Raw genomic sequence first — 21,302 nt, 5'->3', positions numbered from 1 at the left:
TCACTTTATGTTACAACATTTCAACTTGGACAAGCACGTATTCTAAAACCATTATGGAGCAGGTTGTTTAAAACCCTTAAAAGAAAAACCTTTTTTAAAAATTTAAATAAAAACATCTCTCTTCTGTTGAACAGGAGCGGCGTGAGCCCTTAACAAATAAAAGTTCAGTTTGTCTCGCTCTCCAGAACAAGTTCATGCTAGGTGTTTGTGGTCCCAGCGGAGATCCTCTTGAACCGTGGCACCGCTGCTCCTCTCGAGTTAATCCTCTGAGGGGGAGCATCTACGGGCAGTCAGGGTCGGTGGCTGTGGAGACCTCCCTGTGAAGCTCCGGCCCCCACGTCCGATTGGGCACGTACGGCGTACTCCTGCCGCCTTGATGAGGCCAGCTGGTGAGTGGCTGGCAGAGACACCTGTACGTGCTTCCCTACCAGCAGGTTTCTGGAGGTCCAGATGGCATCCTTGATGCAATTTATGGTGATCCAGAGATCTATTTCATGTTTTTCTGGCTTTTTCCTCTGGATCACCCCGCTTCTCACCATGCGGTAATCTGGTACCCCCCCTGCTGGCAGGCACGGGAATTGCAGGGGGCCGGCCGTTGCCCACAGGTCTCTCGCAGCGCTGCACTCCCAGAGAGCATGCCTCACTGTCTCCGGCCTGCCACACCCAGACCGTGGGCAGGTCGCATCTTTGCCCATTCCTCGGGAATGCATCACCGCCCTGACCGGGAGGATCTCATGGGCCACCATCCACGCCAGATCTTTGTGCTTGTTCTGGAGTGCTGGGTGGGATACCTCACGCCACACCCTTTCTGCTTCACCTAGTGTGAGCCCAGGCACGGGGCTCACTTTTTCTCGCTCCTGAACAACAGATAGAATTGAGCGATGGTTAGTTAAAATTGTAACGTTTTCCTTTTCCAAGTTAAAATATTTTAAAAACTTTTTAATAGAAACATATGCTGGAGGAAGATTAAAAGCAATGGGTGTTCTTAGGTCTACTTTTAAAATCTTCAAGGACCTCAGATATGACCCCATCCAGAACCTGGCCATAGCTACTGTTTTGTGTTCTCTGGATGGGGCCATTGCGTATTTGATGTGTAATGCAGTGTATGGTGCTCCTAAAACCAGTTGGGGGTCTGGGACTCCTTTGCCTCCATGCTCCGGTGCTCTCTTCATTGTTTCTCTCCTCAGCCTCTCCCACTTAGACCCCCACAAAAAATAAAAAATTGCTCGATCCAGTGCTAAAAGAAAAAATCTGGGGGGATAAAAAATAGAACACAACAATAAAAGCAACGGTAAAATCACAGTTTTGATAATTAAAACTTTCCCTTCCAAAGTAAGTTGTCTCAGTTGCCAGAACCCTAGTCTCTGTCTTACTTTTGCTAAAACGTCTGGCCAGTTTCTACTCCCTCCACCGTTGCTGTCAAATTTTACTCCCAATATCTTTAGATCTGCTTTTATTACTTTCAGGTCAAGTCAAGAAGAAATAATTAAATGGGCTATTTATGAAGACCTGAACCAATGAAGGAACGGACTGACAATCAAATGTATTGTTTAAACAATAGAATAAATTAACCGATTAACGAAAGAAGAAATAATTAAATGGGCTATTTATGAAGACCTGAACGGATGAAGGAACGGACGAGCACGCACACGTTTCACAGAAATGAAGGTCAGCGTGGTCTGGCAGAATCTCCGTCGAAGATGCGTTCTATACTCGTCTGATGAGGCGTCCAAAATATGAACGAAAAAACTTCATTCGTTCAGGTCTTCATAAATAGCCCATTTAATTATTTCTTCTTTCGTTAATCGGTTAATTGATTCTGTTGTTTAAACGATACATTTGATTTTCAGTCCGTTCCTTCATTCGTTCAGGTCTTCAAAAATAGCCCATTTAATTATTTCTTCTTTCGTTAATTGGTTAATTGATTCTGTTGTTTAAACGATACATTTGATTGTGTGTTCGTACGATCACACGCTGACCTTTGAGGCGCATGTGCACCGCAAGCCCAATAGTCGGTGCCGCCCCACGCTCTGCCTTTTGCCACTCATTGTGGGCATCGCTTCTCGGCCTTTTGGCTAAGATCACGTGTCTGGTCAGAGGGTTCAGCTTGCGATCGCCTCTTGTGGGTACGACGGCTCGTATTTATTTAATAATACGAGTTTAAACCAACAGGAGGTATACTGCGAGAGCATCTCAGCTTAAGCGGCTTTTAAAGGGATCATTTTATTCCAACAGATCGTTTTTAAGGTGAGTGTTTTATTGTTTATTTATTGTTTATTTATTGCTTATTTATTGCTTATTTATTGCTTATTTATTACTGGTGTTTTATTCCCGCTGTAGGTGCCTCCACCATGTCGGCAGCCCGTGCCGGCGTGCGGAGGCACCACAGTGTGCGGTTTTTTATTTAAAGAAGTTGATGGAAAGCTCCTGGGGATGTCCCGTTTGGACTTCTCCAGGAAGCTTGTCCAAAAAGTTTTACGTTTTGATGTGGCAGAAATAAACTGTTTAATGACCCTGCCTTTTAACAAAGGTTTTGATTTAAGTTTTATGAACGCTTCCCTGATAACTTCGTTTTGGCAACGGTTTGATTCTGCTAAGACCCATTTCTCCATGTTTAATGTGGAAAAGCTTTCTGACAACTCTCTTAGAACTGTGGTTGTTAGAATGTTTAATGAAACTGTAACTGGAGATGACATTTGTGTATGGCTGGGTAGATACTGCACGGTTAGAGGCCAGCCAGTTAAGGTGGTGGATGAAGATGGAATCTGGAACTGCTCTTGGCGAATTCCCATTAAACAATGGGAAGACGCCGAGGGCTACCAGGGCCTGAAGCATCTGCCATCCATGATTGTGTTGGGAGAAAACCGGGGCTACATTCATTACCAAGGGATGCCCAAATTGTGTAGAAAATGTGGCAAAATTGGGCATCTGGCCGAAGCATGCGAAGTGATTGTTTGTGGGAAGTGCAGAGAAATTGGTCACGGTTTTGATGAGTGTACCAATGGCAGGCGGTGCAATCTGTGTGGTGACTTTAACCATCTCTACAGAGATTGCCCGAAAAGTTTTGCCAACAAGCTAAAGGGCAACAAAATGGCCGCCCCACACGTGCCTCAAACAAAAGAACAAAGGGAGGAGGAGGCGGTCCCTGAAGTTTTGGCGGCAATTTCAAACTCTCAGCCAGCTTCAGGGATTGGCCAAGAGATAGCAAGTGGGGCGGCCCAAGGGGCGGAGCCATTCAATGTTGATGAACCGGAACAAGAAAGAGAAGAGGAAACGACATCCTCGTTGATCACGGTTTCCGAGATTAGTATGGAGTCCAGTGGGAGCGAAACTGATGTTTCACTCCCCAATGCACAAGTGCAAAAAAGGCCTGCGGGATCTCCTCTGTCCAAAACGGAGGAGAAAAAGCCGAGGGCCACAAAACAGCCAGATAGTCCCCTTTCGGAGGATCTGGACCGTATGTGGCCTCAGGATGTCCCTAATGAAGTGTCCTTTTTGGAAGTCCAGCTAAGAACATCATCGCCCAATGAGCCGCAAGAGATTTCCTCTGCGGCTCTGGAGCCCATAAGAACCTGCTACCCTGACTCCAGAATAGTGGAGGTTAAGGAAGAGCAGGTATCACAAGAAATTGTATGATTGTAATTTATCTTTGTAGTCCGTTTTTCCATTTTTTAATATGTCATGTCTTTTTAAAACCATACTGCTCATGGCCCTCACAATCTCTACAATCAATGTGAGAAGTGTGAAGTCTACTTTTCGAGCACAGAGTATTTTATCGTATTTAAAGAATTTTAAGTCAGATGTGTTTTTATTGCAAGAGTGTGCTCTGCCTTTTTTAACAAATTACAGGAAGTGGGCAGAGCTCTGGACCCCGGGCCCCTCCTGGTGGAGTGGATCCAATTTTAACAAATGTGACGGTGTTGCTATTTTAATAAACAACCCAAATATCTCGGTGAAGGGCAGCACCGTGGTGAGGGACGGGAGGGCAATTTTAGCAAATCTGACGTTTTTAGATAGACATTTTAACATTTTAAATGTGTATGGTTTTACCGATAAGAATGAAAGACATGAACTTTTAGAAGAATTGCAGCCCCACATGCTAGGGAGGGTGCCATTTGTAGTCTCAGGGGATTTTAATTGCATTTTAACCAGAGCGGACAGAAAGGGAGCCGGGCAAGATTTTAAGGTGGACAAAACATCAGTTTTATTGCAAAGTATAGTGAAGGATTTTAAATTAGTGGACTGTTTTAAAACTTTGCATCCAAGAGAGGTGGGCTACACCTGGGTCAGTGGTGATGGCACCAAAGCCTCTCGCATTGACTACATTTTTACACGTGACTGCCCACCAACTGATGCTATATTGACACCTATGTATTTTACCGATCACGCTATGCTTTCCTGCACCCTTTCCTTCACCACAGGTGTGACTGTAGGGAGAGGGATCTGGAAGCTGAATTGCTCCCTGTTGCAGGATGAGGAGATAGCTAGAGAATACAGGGAGCAATTCAGTCAATGGCAGACCCTCCAAGACTTTTTTAATTCACGAGCACAGTGGTGGGAGATGGTGAAGGACCGGACCGGGCACTTTTTTAGAAAGAAAGGGATACAGAAAAAGAATAGAGAGAAGCGACGCATGTCGGGGCTGCAAAAACGACTACAGAGGTATTTTAAGCTGCAGAATAATGGTTTGGATTTTAATGAAGAAATTAAAGAGGTCAAAAGAGAAATGTCTGTTTTAGAAAAACAACGGAACGAAGGAGTGATTTTAAGAAGTAAGGAGAAAGAGTTGGAAGAAGGTGAAAAATGCACACGCTACTTTTTTAAAAAGATTATATCAAAGGGAGGTGCAATAACCAAATTAAACATGGGAGGGAGGGAGGCCAACAACACAGATGAAATTGCAAATGAAGTGGAACATTTTTATAAAGATCTATACAGTGAAAAGGAAGTATCAGGTAATGTAATGGAAGACATTTTAAAGTTTATAGATAAAGAAATTGATGATGAGGATGCTGTTTTAACCCAAGATTTTACGATTTTAGAACTAACTAAATGTATGAAAAGTTTTAAAACCGGGAAGTCCCCAGGAAGTGACGGACTTCCCCTTGAATTTTATCAAAAATTTTGGGATATTTTAGCATCTGAATTATTAAATGTTTTTAATGACTTTGACAGACTCGACAAATTACCTGACAGTTTTAGACTAGGGATAGTTTCACTCATACATAAAAAAGGAGATAAAACAGACTTAAAGACGTGGCGACCTATTAGTCTTTTAAATTTTGATTGCAAACTTTTTAGCAAGATTTTATCTACACGAATGTCGACGGTTTTAGAAGACATAATCCACCCAGATCAAGCCTGTGCTGTGCCTGGGAGAAGGATCACGGACAGCCTAGTGCTGGTTAGGGACGCCATCTGTTATGCGAGGGACAGAAACATTAGGCTTATACTATTAAATTTAGACTTTGAGAAAGCTTTTGATCGGGTCTCGCACCAGTACCTGCTTCAGGTACTGCAAAAAATGGGTTTCCCAGGGAGGTTTGTAGAGTGGGTGGGCTTGATGTACAATGACATAATCAGTAAAATTCTTGTAAATGGGCACACAACAAATGCGGTTAATATCCGCAGTGGAGTCCGCCAGGGGTGTCCGCTATCTCCTCTCCTGTATGTGGCTTGCATTGAGCCACTGGCACAGCTCTTGAGAAGGGACCAATGGATTAAAGGACTTAACTTACCTGGGACAAATGGACTGACGTTAAAATGTGTTTTATATATGGATGACGTCACGATTTTAACTACCGACCTTTTATCGGTCCGAAGAGCTTTACAGCTGACTGACCTCTATGGACGGGCCTCAGGCTCCAAGTTAAACAGGAACAAGTCTGAGGCCCAGCTCTTCGGACCATGGGGACGGGTAGACATGGCAGGACTCGACGTGACTGTTAGGGAGACTGACTTGAAGGTTTTAGGTATTAAGTTTGACAGGGAGGGTGGTGGACAAAACAATTGGACAGACACGTTAGGGAAAGTCAGACAACGACTGGGGTTCTGGGGACTAAGGACACTGACCTTAGAGGGCAAGATTTTAATATATAAAGCCGTGATTTTACCACTGCTTTTATTATTATGCTCTGTTTTTAGCCCACCCAGGTTCTTTCTTTTAGCATTGGAGCGGGCGGTGTTTTACTTCTTCTGGGGGTCCAAATGGGAGCGGATTCGAAGAGATGTGGTCAAGAAAAAGAAGGAGAATGGAGGGAAAGGGCTCCCGGACCCCCACTTGTTCTTGGGGAGCAAGTTCACCGCCCTACACATGAAATATGCCACAACCCCATCCAGAAATAGTAAGACTGCAGCAATGGCGAGATTCTGGATGGGGTCATACTTGCGGTTTTTAAAGATTTTACCTGTTGATCTTAGAACCCCAGTGTCTTTTAATCTGCCTAAAGAATACAATTTTATTAAGAAGTTTTTAAAGAGATTCAACTTGGAGGACCAGGAACTCTCTGTTTTAACAAACCACAAGTCTCTTGTCTCCCTTGTGCAGGACCGGGAAGCAGTGAGTCCAGTTCCAGGCCTCACACTAGGTGAGGCCAAACAGGTTTGGCGGAACGCAGCCCACCCCGCTCTTCAGAACCGGCTCAAGGACCTGACGTGGATGGCAGCTCACGAAATCCTCCCAGCCAGGGCGGTGATGCATTCCAGAGGAATGGCCAAAAATCCTGTCTGTCCACGTCCGGGGTGTAATGCCCCGGAGACAGTGAGACACCTCCTCTGGGAGTGCGGCACTGCGCGGGGCCTGTGGACCAGAACTGGCCCCCTGTATTTCCCGTGCCTGCCAGCGGGTGGGGTCCAGATGGACTACAAGCTCGCCGTCTACGGGGTGGGCCGGAGCTTGAGAGCCTTGTCATCACAGCAATTCGTCTCGCTCTGGCTCACCCTGAGCATCATAAAGGAAGTCCTCTGGACCACCAGAAACCTGCTGGTAGGGAAACAGGTTACGGTGCCCCTCCACGTCTGCGAGCAGATGGTAACATCTAGGCTGCAGGGGTGCCGGGCTTTGTCATTCGGAGGAGGGGGCTGGGGTGACGCTTAGGGTCCCGGCCTTGCCCCCGCACCTGGTCGCCCGTAGATGCACCCTCACCAATCTGGCTACGGGAACAGCGGGCCAGCGGGCCGGAGGGAGAGGATTTCCGCTCAGCGTCAGAAGCAGAAGGAATTTGGCTTGTTCTGCAGAGCGGGGTGATGGCCATGTTGTCAGGGACTCATCCCGGTTCTGGACAACGGATGACGGGAGACAGTGGTTTTTTAAGATTGTAGATTTTATTGGGCACTTCCTTGGCTGTATAGCTTTTTAAACATCTTATGGGAGTGTTTTTAAATGTATTTTATTGATATTATCTCTAATTTTGCTTTCTTCACGACACTATGTTTTAATGTTATTTATGTGAAAATGTGATTTTATGTGAATGTAGAGATATTTGTTGAAAAAGATGTCAATAAAACTTTTCGAAAGAAAATCTGTTCTTATCAGTTTAATATCTGATACGTCCCCTATCTGGGGACCATATATTAAATGGATTTTTGAAACGCGGAGCTGGAAGCGGGGCTTGCTCCGCCCACTCCACGCATCGACCTGGTATTGCAGTGTCTCCAGGAACGGTGCATTCCCCTTTCGGGGATAGCAGCTTGTGTTGAAAGGTAGTGATGAGAAGACGCAAAGTTTTATTTCTCACGTGACTGTCTTATACAGAAAAAGACTTTGGCAAGTACTCACTCACTCAGTCACTCGGTCACTCACTCACTCACTCGGTCACTCACTCACTCACTCACTAACTCGGTCACTCACTCAGTCACTCACTCACTCACTCACTCACTCACTCACTCACTCACTCTCTCACACTCTCACTCTCACTCTCTCACAGTCTCACGCACGCACTCACTAAAGCCCTAAATGTATGCGGATAGTTATGTGTTGAAGAACGTAGTTCCTATTAGAGACGCTTGCGCCTGGCTTAAATGCTGTTGTGTGATAGAGAGAGAACGGGGCTTCCTGTAGCTCAGTGGTAAGAGCATTGCGTTAACAGGTTTTGGGTACGATCCCTGGGAATTGCAAATACCTATGTAAATGTATAGGATAAAGCAATGTAAGTCGCTTTGGATAAAGGCGTCTGCCAAATGCTTAAATGCAAAAGGTGTCCAGCATCCAATTGAAACACTTTCAGCACATATGTGGACTGTTTGCGTTGAATTCTTAATGTATTTGTCTGTTCATGTGTATGTTTGCCTGTGGACCGTCGCCTTCGTGCGCTTTCCCACGGGTTCTACAGAGCAATCAACTGGAACTTGCAGTTGCCGAACGCTCGCTCGGGGTCAGCGTTGATGCGCATGGCAGAGGCAAGTAAGCGATGTCTTGCCCGAACGGGGCAAATCATACTAACCTGGCAGGGGAGACACCATGATCACGAAGGCGGTTCACCCAGGACGAGGCTCGGCCATTGCACTCAGGTTGGGTTGACTTTTGCGAATTCCCCAAATGTGGGAATCTCGACTGCATAATTTCTGGTAGTGGGGGACTGCGTTCGCGCTCTCCCCTTATCATGTATCAAAAGAAGAGAGATTTTGTATTGTGTCCGTATTTCGAACCTTGTTGGCGTCAGATCTGCAGATTCCGCAAGAGACGAGCACCAAATCGAGTGATCGATTACTTCCTAATACCATGTTTTTTTTTAATACGGTTGTTTGCTGTTCCGTCGTTCCCAAACACACATACATGTATGTATGTATGCATGTAGGTATATTTATATATATAATTATTTAGATATTCATTTATTCGTTTGCTGGTTTTATGTTTGATTCATTTGTTTAATTGTTTTTTCGTTCATATTTTGGACGCCTCATCAGACGAGTATAGAACGCATCTTCGACGGAGATTCTGCCAGACCACGCTGACCTTCATTTCTGTGAAACGTGTGCGTGCTCGTCCGTTCCTTCATCCGTTCAGGTCTTCATAAATAGCCCATTTAATTATTTCTTCTTTCGTTAATCGGTTAATTTATTCTATTGTTTAAACAATACATTTGATTGTCAGTCCGTTCCTTCATTCGTTCAGGTCTTCATACATAGCCCATTTAATTATTTCTTCTTTCGTTAATCGGTTAATTGATTCTGTTGTTTAAACGATACATTTGATTTTCAGTCCGTTCCTTCATTCGTTCAGGTCTTCAAAAATAGCCCATTTAATTATTTCTTCTTTCGTTAATTGGTTAATTGATTCTGTTGTTTAAACGATACATTTGATTGTGTGTTCGTACGTTCACACGCTGACCTTTGAGGCGCATGTGCACCGCAAGCCCAATAGTCGGTGCCGCCCCACGCTCTGCCTTTTGCCACCCATTGTGGGCATCGCTTCTCGGCCTTTTGGCTAAGATCACGTGTCTGGTCAGAGGGTTGAACTTGCGATCGCCTCTCGGAGGTTTTTTGGCTCTCAAATTTTTGTTTTGAGGGTCGATACAATTCGGGAGGTACATTGTGCTGCATTTGCTTTTATTGTATTTATTGTGTTTCAGGTTTTACAACAGACGAATCTACTTTGGAGGATTGTATTTCAGGTATTTTAACTATTTTTAAGGTAAGGTTATTTATTTATTTATTGTCTGTTTTAAAGTTTGTTTTAGTCTGCTGTAGGTGCCTCCATCATGTCGGCTGCTCGTGCCGGCGTGCGGAGGCACCACAGTGTGCGGTTTTTGTTCAAAGAAATCGACGGAAAGCTCCTGGGGATGTCCCGTTTAGACTTCTCCAGGAAGCTTGTCCAAAAAACTTTACTTTTTAATGTGGATGATATTAACTGCTTAACGACCCTGCCTTTTAACAAAGGCTTTGATTTAAGTTTTAGAAACGCTTCCCTGTTAACTGCATTTTGGCAACGGTTTGATTCTGTAAAGACCCATTTCTCCATGTTTAATGTGGAAAAGCTTTCTGATAACTCGCTTAGAACTGTTGTTGTCAGAATGTTTAATGAAACGGTAACTGGAGATGACATTTGTGTATGGCTGGGTAGATACTGCACGGTTCGAGGCCAACCAGTTAAGGTGGTGGATGAAGACGGTATCTGGAACTGCTCTTGGCGAATTCCCATTAAACAATGGGAGGACGCCGAGGGCTACCAGGGCCTGAAGCATCTGCCATCCATGATTGTGTTGGGAGAAAACCGGGGCTACATCCATTACCAAGGGATGCCCAAATTGTGTAGGAAATGTGGCAAAATTGGGCATCTAGCCGAAGCATGCCAAGAAATAGTTTGTGGGAAGTGTAGAGAAATTGGTCACAGTTTTGACGAATGTACCAATGGCAGGCGTTGCAATCTGTGTGGTGACTATAACCATCTCTACAGAGATTGCCCGAAAAGTTTTGCCAACAAATTAAAGGGTAACAAAATGGCCGCCCCACAAACAGAAGGACAAAGAGAGGAGGCGGTCCCTGAGGTTTTGGCGGGAACCCCACTCGCCCAGCCAGTCTCAGGGATTGGCCAACAAAGGGAGGATGGGGCGGCCCCAGGGGCGGAGTCGGAAGGTTCAGTTGAGCATGGGGAGGAAGTCACCTCCCAAAATGGAAAAGAACAGAATGAGGGAGAGGAGGATACGACTTCCTCCCTAGTCACTGTCTCCGAAATCAGTATGGAGTCTGATCGGAGTGTAACTGATTGCTCCCTCCCAAACGCTCAGGTGCAAAAAAGACCTGCGGGATCTCCTCTGGTTGATACAGAGGAGAAAAGATTGAAGGCTACACCGCGGCCAGATAGTTCTTCATCAGAAAGTCTGGACCGTGTGTGGCCTCATGAATCCCCAAATGAGGTTTCCTTTTTGCACGTTAAGCTAAAAACATCATCACCGAAGGAGCAACAAGAGAGTTCCTCTGCTGCTCCTGAAGTGAAGGGCACTGTGCCTCCTGATCCCATAACTATTGGGATTAAGGAGGAGCAAGTGTCACAAGAAATTCTCTGATTTTAAGTTAAGTATGTTGCTGCTTGTACATTTCCTTTTTAGTGCTCATGTTTTTAACCATACTGCTCATGACTCTCACAATCTGCCCAATCAATGTAAGAAGTGTGAGATCCCCTGTACGAGCACAGACTGTTTTATTAACGTTAAAAACTTTTAAAGCTCATGTCTTTTTATTGCAACACTGTGCTCTCCCCTGTTGTTACAACGCTAAAGGAAGTGGAAAGATTGACGGAGCCAAGGTCCCTCCTTTTGGAGTGGATCCAACACAAAAAAGAAGGGGGCGAGCACTTTTAGCAACTTTGATATTCTTAGACAGTGCTTTTAACGTTCTTAATGTGTATGGTTTTACTCGGAAAATGAGATATGAGATTTTAGAGGACTTGCAGCCCCACATGCTACTTTTATTAAAATGTTTTTAAAGAAACAGAGAGTTCCCGGGCCTCCAAGCTATGTTTTAACTAACCACAAGTCTCTTGTCTCCCTTGTGCAGGACCGGGAAGCAGTGAGTCCAAGTCCAGGGCTCACTCTAGGTGAAGCCACACAAGCTTTGAGGAATGTAGCCCACCCCGCTCTTCAGAACCGGCTCAAGGACCTGATGTGGATGGCGGTTCATGAAATCCTCCCAGCCAGGGCGGTTATGCACTCTAGAGGAATGGCCAGGAGCCCGATCTGTCCACGTCCGGGGTTTAATGCCCCGGAGACAGTGAGACACCTCCTCTGGAAGTGCGGCACTGCGCGGGGCCTGTGTGACCTTAACTGGCCCCCTAGTTTCCCGAGCCTGCCAGCGGGTGGGGTCCAGATGGACTACAAGCTCGCCTTCCATGGGGTGGGCCGGAGCTCGAGAGGTTTGACTTCACAACAACTCATCTCGCTCTGGCTCACCCTGAACATAACAAGGAAGTCATCTGGACCACCAGAAACCTGCTGGTGGGGAAACAGGTTACGGTGCCCCTCCACGCTCGCGAGCGGATGATGACATCTAAGCTGCAGGGGTGCCGGACCTTGTCATTCGGAGGAGGGGGCTGGGGTCACGCTTAGGGTCCCGGCCTTGCCCCCGCACCTGGTCGCCCGTAGATGCACCCTCACCAATCTGGCTACGGGAACAGCGGGCCAGCGGGCCGGAGGGAGAGGATTTCCGCTGGCTGCCGGAAATGGAAGGAAATTGGTTTGTTCTGCAGAGCGGGGCGACGGCCATCTTGTCAGGGACTCCTCCCGGTTCTGGACAACGGATGACGAGAGACAGTGGTTTTTTTAGATTGCTGGTTTAAATGGTCATTTCCTTTTCTTTTTTACCTTTTTAAACACCGTAAAGGGTTTTTAGGCATGTTTGGAAATTTTAAACATATGTTTTATACCTTTTAGAGCATGTGTTTGGATTTTTAAACATGTTTATTAAGTCTTTTATGTCATCCCTTGTTTTATGTTGTTTTTATCTCTCTTTCCATAATTTAGTAGTCAAAATGTTTTTTTATCTTTTCTGTGAATATTTAAATTGAAATGGAAAAACTGTTTGTGAAAATGAGATGTTAATGATAAAAGATGACAATAAACTTTTTTCGAAAGAAAAAATCTGTTCTTATCAGTTTAATATCTGATACGTCCCCTATCTGGGGACCATATATTAAATGGATTTTTGAAACGCGGAGCTGGAAGCGGGGCTTGCTCCGCCCACTCCACGCATCGACCTGGTATTGCAGTGTCTCCAGGAACGGTGCATTCCCCTTTCGGGGATAGCAGCTTGTGTTGAAAGGTAGTGATGAGAAGACGCAAAGTTTTATTTCTCACGTGACTGTCTTATACAGAAAAATACTTTGGCAAGTGCTCACTCACTCACTCACTCAGTCACTCACTCAGTCACTCGGTCACTCACTCACTCACTCACTAACTCGGTCACTCACTCAGTCACTCACTCACTCACTCACTCACTCACTCACTCTCTCACACTCTCACTCTCACTCTCTCACAGTCTCACGCACGCACTCACTAAAGCCCTAAATGTATGCGGATAGTTATGTGTTGAAGAACGTAGTTCCTATTAGAGACGCTTGCGCCTGGCTTAAATGCTGTTGTGTGATAGAGAGAGAACGGGGCTTCCTGTAGCTCAGTGGTAAGAGCATTGCGTTAACAGGTTTTGGGTACGATCCCTGGGAATTGCAAATACCTATGTAAATGTATAGGATAAAGCAATGTAAGTCGCTTTGGATAAAGGCGTCTGCCAAATGCTTAAATGCAAAAGGTGTCCAGCATCCAATTGAAACACTTTCAGCACATATGTGGACTGTTTGCGTTGAATTCTTAATGTATTTGTCTGTTCATGTCTATGTTTGCCTGTGGGCCTTCGTGCGCTTTCCCACGGGTTCTACAGAGCAATCAACTGGAACTTGCAGTTGCCGAACGCTCGCTCGGGGTCAGCGTTGATGCGCATGGCAGAGGCAAGTAAGCGATGTCTTGCCCGAACGGGGCAAATCATACTTACCTGGCAGGGGAGACACCATGATCACGAAGGCTGTTCACCCAGGACGAGGCTCGGCCATTGCACTCAGGTTGGGTTGACTTTTGCGAATTTCCCAAATGTGGGAATCTCGACTGCATAATTTCTGGTAGTGGGGGACTGCGTTCGCGCTCTCCCCTTATCATGTATCAAAAGAATAGCGATTTTGTATTGTGTCCGTTTTTGGAACCTTGTTGGCGTCAGATCTGTTCCGCAAGAGACGAGCACCAAATCGAGTGATCGATTACTTCATATACCATGTTTTTTTTTTAATACGATTTTTTGCTGTTCAATCGTTTCCAAACGCACATACATGTATGTATGTATGTATGTATGTATGTATGTATGTATCTATCTATCTATGTATGTATGTATCTATGTATGTATATATAATTATTTAGATATTCATTTATTTGTTTGCTGGTTTTATGTTTGATTCATTTGTTTAATTGTTTTTTCCGTTAATTTTTTGGACGCCTCATCAGACGAGTATAGAACGCATCTTCGACAGAGATTCTGCCAGGCCACGCTGACCTTCAATTTTGTGAAACGTGTGCGTGCTCGTCCGTTCCTTCATCCGTCCAGGTCTTCATAAATAGCCCATTTAATTATTTCTTCTTTCGTTAATTGGTTAATTGATTCTATTGTTTAAACGATACATTTGATCGTGTGTTCGTTCGTTCACACGCTGACTTTTGAGGCGCATGTGCACCGCAAGCCCAATAGTCGGAGCCGCCCCTCGCTCTCCTGCTCGCCACCCATAGTGGGCATCGCTTCTCGGCCTTTTGGCTAAGATCACGTGTCTGGTCAGAGGATTGAGTTGCGATCGCCTCTTGTAGGTTCTTTGGCTTTTGTTTATAAGTAACACTAGCTCCAAATCTTCGAGAGGTACACTGTTGCGGCGTTTTTCCTGCTCAAGCAGTGTTTTAAAGGTGGATTCTTTTTCGAGAGCTGATTTGCTGGAGAGAAAACAGGGGCTACATACACTATCAGGGAATGCCCAAACTCTGTCGCAGGTGTGGTGAATTTGGGCATTTAGTAGAAGCGTGCCAGAAAACCTTTTGTAAAAAATTTAGAGAAATTGGTCACTCTTTTGAAGAGTGTACCAATGGCAGAAAGTGCAACCTCTGTGGAGATACACGTCATCTCTACAGAGAGTGCCCGAAGTCTTTTGCCAACAAATTGAAATCAAATAGAGTGGCGAACACAGCGAGACAGTTGTTTAACAAGGGGGCGGAGCAAGAAAGTTTAAATCTCCCGCCAAAATCGGCAAGCAGAGAACAAAGAGATGAAGGGGCGGAGCCTGGTCCTGGTAATCCAGGAACGGATCAAGACCGAGATGTAGAGGAAGGTGAAACTGAACAAGTAGAGGTAGGTGAACCCGAAGAAAATGACAGAGAACAAGAAACACAAGTAAGCGAATGTGATGTAGAAGGGGAGGAATTCATAGATAAACTTCCTAGTGCTCAGTTAAAAAGGAAAAGGGCGTTTCAATCCCCTTCAGGTATTGAAGAAGAAAAGCGAGATAAGGTGGAATCAGTTGCAGAGTCCTCCTCATCGGGGGACATGAACAGAATGTTCCCGAACAACTCTGCAAATGAAATTTCCTTTTTATCAATTGAGCTAAAATCATTTACCCCTAGAGCAGACCTCGACAACTCTGTGGGAAAACAAGTTCAACCTCCTGGTTTCCCGTTAATAGAAATAAAGGAAGAACTTGTTTCACAAGAAATTGTGGTTTTATAACAATGATCCTGTTTTTAACCATGTAAAGTCCCACTCTCTACGTGGTTTTTATTTATGACTTTTAAAGCATCATACCTTTTTATCTTTCTGCTCATGACACTCACAATTTCAACCATCAATGTTAGAAGTGTGAGATCCACCCTGAGAGCACATAATGTTTTATCCCTTCTAGAAACTTTGAAATCAGATGTTTTTATATTACAAAATGTGCGTTACCTTTTAGCAAGACATATAAGAAGTGGGAGGAATTGTGGACAAAAGGACCCTCCATATGGAGTGGCTCTAATTGCAACAAAAATGATGGAGTGGCCATTTTAATTAACAATCCTAATATTGGGGTGAAGGGTAACACGGTGGTGAAAGAAGGACGGGCACTTTTATCTAATCTGACGTTTTTAGATCGGTGCTTTAACATTTTAAATACATATGGTTTTACAGGAAAAAACGAAAGGTATGAGCTTTTAGAAAACTTCCAATCCCACCTGCTAGGAAGAGAGCCTTTAATTTTAGCGGGAGATTTTAATTGTGTTTTAGGCAAAAAAGATAGGAAGAGGGCAGGAGATGATTATAAGGAAGACAAAACATCAGTTTTATTGCAAAATATGGTAAAAGATTTTAATTTATTGGACTGTTTTAAACAAATGCATCCTAGAGAGGAGGGTTTCACCTGGTTTAGTGGTGATGGCACCAAAGCCTCTCGGATAGATTATATTTTTACCAGAGATTGCCTGCCCACGGATGCTAGATTAACCCCCATTTTTTTCTCAGATCACCTAATGTTATCCTGCACACTGTCACTTCCCCCGGTGTGACTCTAGGAAGAGTTCTGTGGAAGCTAAACTGCTCTCTGTTGCAAGAGGAGGAGATAGTCAGAGAATACAGAGAGCAGTATAGCCAATGGCAGACCCTTCAGGACTCATATGACTCAAGAGCACAGTGGTGGGAAATGGTGAAGGGAAAGACACAGACATACTTCAGACAGACAGGGAAAAGAAAAAAAGAAAAAGAAAGAAGATGCATGGTGGGAATGCAAAAGAGACTGCAGAGATATTTTAATCTGTTTAATTTAGGGTTGGATTTTAAAGAGGAAATAGAGGAAGTTAAAAAGGAAATGTCAAGGCTACAAGAAGAAAACAGCAAAGGGATTATAATGAGATGTAAGGAACAAAAGTTGGAGGAAGATGAAAAATGTACTAGGTACTTTTTTAAGAAAATTTGTAGCAGAAAAAAAACTTTGGAGAAATTAAGAAACGAAGCTGGAGAAATGATGACAGAAACCAAGGATATTTTAAAAACAATAGGGTGTCTTTATGGAAAGCTGTATGAAAAGAAAGACATAGACAAAGTTGTTTCAAAAGAAGTTCAAAAGTACATAACCAAAACAATAAAGGAAGATGCTCATTTAATTAGAGATTTTACTTTAACAGAACTGGAAAAAGCAGTTAACAATTTTAAAAAGGGCAAGTCTCCAGGAGCAGATGGCCTACCAATGGAGTTTTACAAGACCTTCTGGGACATTTTAAAACAAGACCTTTCATTTGTTTTAAATGACCTGGAAAAACTGGACAGATTACCCGACAGTTTTAGGACGGGAATTGTGACACTTTTATTTAAAAAGGAAGACAAGACGGAATTGAAAAACTGGCGTCCCATAACCCTTTTAAATTTTGACAATAAACTTTTTAGCAAACTTTTAGCAAACAGAATGTCGACTGTTTTATCAAATCTAATCCAACCGGATCGAACCTGTGCTGTTCCTGGGAGGAAGATCACAGACAGCCTCGTGCTGATAAGAGACACTATCTGTTATGCGAGAGACAGAAACATTCGACTCATAGCCCTAAATTTAGATTTTGAAAAAGCATTCGATCGGGTCTCGCATCAGAACTTGTTTGAAGTACTGCAAAAAATGGGCTTTCAAGGGCGTTTTTTAGATTGGGTGGGCCTGCTCTATCGGGATATTACTAGCAGAATTTTGGTAAACGGGAACCTTTCAAAACCAGTGGATATACGCTGCGGTGTCTGTCAGGGGTGTCCTTTATCTCCCCTCCTATACGTGGCTTGCATTGAACCGCTAGCACAGGTTTTGAGACAGGACCAATGGATTAGGTGACTTGACATACCTGGAACGGGGGGGTATGACAGTAAAAACGGTTTTATACATGGACGACATAAACATTCTATGCACAGACATTTTATCAATAACAAGGACAATGGAACCAATAGAATGGTTTGGGAAGGCCTCAGGAGCCAAACTCAATAGAGACAAGACGCAAGCCCAGTTTTTCGGCCCATGGAAAAGCATAGAGACGACAAGACTTGACATCACAGTAAGACCGACTGACTTAAAAATTTTAGGTATTAAATTTGACAGAAATGGGGGAGGCAGTGGAAATTGGAAGGAGGTTTTAGGAAAAATAAGACAAAGACTGGGACTATGGAATTTGAGACAGTTGACTCTAGAAGGAAAAGTTTTAATCATAAAAGCTGTAATTTTACCTTTGGTTTTATTGTTGTGTTCTGTTTTTATGCCCCCCAGGTCTGTTCTTTTAGCCCTCGATCGTGCAATGTTTTACTTTGTGTGGGGATCCAAATGGGAGAGGCTCGAAAGAGACATCATGAAACGGGCCGCGGAGAACGGAGGAAAAGGCATACCAGATCCCCTCTTATATTTAGGAGCACTGTACACTGCATTACACCTGAAATATGCAACAAACCAATCCAAAGAGAGTAAAACTGCGGCTATGACAAAATTTTGGGTCGGGTCGTATTTAAGGACATTGAAAATTTTACCTACTGATTTGACGAAACCGACAGCTTTTAACCAACCACCTGCTTACCTTATTATAAAGACTTTTTTAAAGCGTTTTAACTTGGAAAATGAAAGTGTGGATGGTTTAACAAATCACAAAAAAATTCTGTCTGTCGTGCAGGAACGGGAGCAAGTGTGCCCAGTGCGCTGGCTGGGGGCAGACAATGCCAAGGCAATCTGGCACAACGCAGCCCTTTCAGCTCTCCAGAACAAGCATAAAGACCTGGCATGGATGGCGGCCCATGAGATCCTCCCGGTCAGGGCCGTGATGCATTCCCGTGGAATGGGCAAGACCCCTACCTGTCCACGGCAAGGGTGCGGAGAGCCAGAGACGGTGAGGCACGCCTTATGGGAGTGCAGCGCTGTGAGGGACCTGTGGGCAACGGCCTGACCCCTGCAATTCCCGTGCCTGCCAGCAGGGGGGTCCATAGCTACCAGATGGTATTAGGTGAGATCAGCAAAGAGGGCATGCCAGCAGACGCCCACACCAACCTCTGGGTAGCCATAAACTGCATTAAAGATGCTATATGGACCTCCAGAATCCTGCTGGTAGGGAAGCGCGTAGAGGTGTCTCTGCAGGCCAAAATGCAGCTGGCTAAAGCGCGGATGCAGGAGTACGCCATACGTAGCCATTCGGACGTGGGGGCCGGAGCTTCACAGGAAGGTCCCCGCAGCCACGGCCCTTGATCGCCCGTAGATGCTCCTTCTCAGAGGATTAACTCGAGAGGAGCAGCGGTGCCCTGGTTTTAGAGGATCTCCGCTGGGCCCCAAATGCTTGGAAATGTGCGGGTTCAGGGGACCTGAAAAGCAGAAATGTTGTCAAAACACAGCCTGGTTCTTGTACGACGAAGGAAAGGTTTTTAATTGTATTGTGGTGTTTTGTCTCTTTATTTTCGGTCTCATCCTACTTCCTTTTTTACTTTTAAAATGTTTTAAAGATAAATATTTAGGTGAAATGTTTTTTTTTTTTAAACCTTTACTTTATTTCGATGGTTGAGAAGGAAAATGGGGTGTACAGTGCCAATATTTTAATGTATGTCTGTTTTTTTTCCTCTGTGATCGGTATCAATAAAACTTTTCGAAAGAAAAAAAAAATCTGTTCTTATCAGATTAATATCTGATACGTCCCTTATCTGGGGACCATATATTAAATGGATTTTTGAAACGCGGAGCTGGAAGCAGGGCTTGCTCCGCCCACTCCACGCATCGACCTGGTATTGCTGTGTCTACAGGAACGGTGCATTCCCCATTCGGGGACAGCAGCTTGTGTTGAAAGGTAGTGATGAGAAGACGCAAAGTTTTATTTCTCACGTGATTGTCTTATAAAGAAAAATTTGTTGGCAAATACTCACTCACGCACGCACGCACAAACTCACTCACTCACGTTTGATTGTGTACGCGTATAGACCTAAATGTATGTGGATAGTTATGTGTTGAAGAACGTAGTTCCTATTAGAGACACTTGCGCCTGGCTTAAATGCTGTTGAGAATGGGCTTCCTCTAGCTCAGTGGTAAGAGCATTGCCTTAACAACGCGAGGTTGTGGGTACGATCCCTGGGGATTGCAGATACCTATGTAAAATGTATAGGATAAAGCAAATTCAAGTCGCTTTGAATAAAGGCTTCTGCCAAATGCTTAAATGCAAAAGGTGTCCAGCATCCAATTGAAACACTTTCAGCACATATGTGGACTGTTTGCGTTGAATTCTTAATGTATTTGTCTGTTCATGTGTATGTTTGCCTGTGGACCGTCGCCTTCGTGCGCTTTCCCACGGGTTCTACAGAGCAATCAACTGGAACTTGCAGTTGCCGAACGCTCGCTCGGGGTCAGCGTTGATGCGCATGGCAGAGGCAAGTAAGCGATGTCTTGCCCGAACGGGGCAAATCATACTTACCTGGCAGGGGAGACACCATGATCACGAAGGCGGTTCACCCAGGACGAGGCTCGGCCATTGCACTCAGGTTGGGTTGACTTTTGCGAATTCCCCAAATGTGGGAATCTCGACTGCATAATTTCTGCTCTCCCCTGATCATGTATCAAAAGAAGAGAGATTTTGTATTGTGTCCGTTTTTGGAACCTTGTTGGCGTCAGATCTGTTCCGCAAGAGACGAGCACCAAATCGAGTGATCGATTACTTCGTATACTTTTTTTTTAAATACGATTGTTTGCTGTTCGATCGTTTCCAAACACACATACATGTATGTATGTATGTATCTATGTATGTATGTATGTATATATAATTATTTAGATATTCATTTATCCGTTTGCTGGTTTTATGTTTGATTCATTTGTTTGATTGTTTTTTCGTTCATATTTTGGACGCCTCATCAGACGAGTATAGAACGCATCTTCGACGGAGATTCTGCCAGACCACGCTGACCTTCATTTCTGTGAAACGTGTGCGTGCTCGTCCGTTCCTTCATCCGTTCAGGTCTTCATAAATAGCCCATTTAATTATTTCTTCTTTCGTTAATTGGTTAATTGATTCTGTTGTTTAAACAATACATTTGATTGTCTGTTTGTACGTTCACACGCTGACCTTTGAGGTGCATGTGCACCGCAAGCCCAATAGTCGGTGCCGCCCCTCGCTCTGCCGCTCGCCACCCATTGTGGGCATCGCTTCTCGGCCTTTTGGCTAAGATCACGTGTCTGGTCAGAGGGTTGAGCTTGCGATCGCCTCTTGTGGGTACAACGGCTCGTTTTTATTTGATAATACGAGCTTAAACCAACAGGAGGTATACTGGGAGAGCTTCTCAGCTTAAGCGGCTTTTAAAAGGACTCTTTTATTCCATCGGTCGTTTTTAAGGTTTGTGTTTTATTGATAATTCATTGCTTATTTATTGCTTTTTTATTACTGTTGTTTTGTTCTTTTATTACCTGCTGTAGGTGCCTCCACCATGTTGGCTGCCCGTGCCGGCATGCGGAGGCACCACAGTGTGCGTTTTTTTATTCAGAGAAATTGATGGAAAGCTCCTGGGGATGTCCCGTTTGGACTTCTCCAGGAAGCTTGTCCAAAATACCCTGCATTTTAAACCGGACGATTTAAACTGCCTGATGACTTTGCCATGGAACAAGGGGTTTGATGTAAGTTTTAAGAACGCTTCCCAGCTGAATGTTTTTTGGCCAAGATTTGAAAATAACAAGGCTCAGTTCTCCATGTTTACTGTTGAAAAACTATCTGATAATTCCATGAAAACTGTAATTGTCAGAATGTTTAATGAAACTGTTATTGGAGATGACATCTGTACAT

General features: G+C 44.3%; 2 non-coding genes and 4 pseudogenes across 2 annotated transcripts; all 6 read left to right on the top strand.

Moving 5' to 3' along the window:
* Positions 1-7,501: 7,501 nt before the first annotated feature.
* Positions 7,502-7,673, top strand: LOC130412518 (U2 spliceosomal RNA; annotated as a pseudogene).
* A 760-nt stretch (positions 7,674-8,433) lies between these two features.
* On the top strand, positions 8,434-8,597 carry LOC130412349 (U1 spliceosomal RNA). The gene has a single exon (XR_008905236.1). It is a non-coding gene; the product is annotated as a U1 spliceosomal RNA (small nuclear RNA).
* Positions 8,598-12,548: 3,951 nt separating this feature from the next.
* On the top strand, positions 12,549-12,725 carry LOC130412532 (U2 spliceosomal RNA; annotated as a pseudogene).
* A 746-nt stretch (positions 12,726-13,471) lies between these two features.
* On the top strand, positions 13,472-13,635 carry LOC130412361 (U1 spliceosomal RNA). Its single transcript, XR_008905248.1, has one exon. It is a non-coding gene; the product is annotated as a U1 spliceosomal RNA (small nuclear RNA).
* Positions 13,636-19,122: 5,487 nt separating this feature from the next.
* On the top strand, positions 19,123-19,300 carry LOC130412545 (U2 spliceosomal RNA; annotated as a pseudogene).
* A 638-nt stretch (positions 19,301-19,938) lies between these two features.
* LOC130412388 (U1 spliceosomal RNA) lies at positions 19,939-20,075 on the top strand (annotated as a pseudogene).
* Positions 20,076-21,302: the final 1,227 nt, after the last annotated feature.

This window comes from Triplophysa dalaica, chromosome 22 (genome assembly GCF_015846415.1).
Source record: "Triplophysa dalaica isolate WHDGS20190420 chromosome 22, ASM1584641v1, whole genome shotgun sequence".
In the NCBI taxonomy this organism is placed as follows: Eukaryota; Metazoa; Chordata; class Actinopteri; order Cypriniformes; family Nemacheilidae; genus Triplophysa; species Triplophysa dalaica.
The sequence above is the reverse complement of the archived record's forward strand: the minus strand, read 5'-3'. Positions and strand labels throughout refer to the sequence as shown.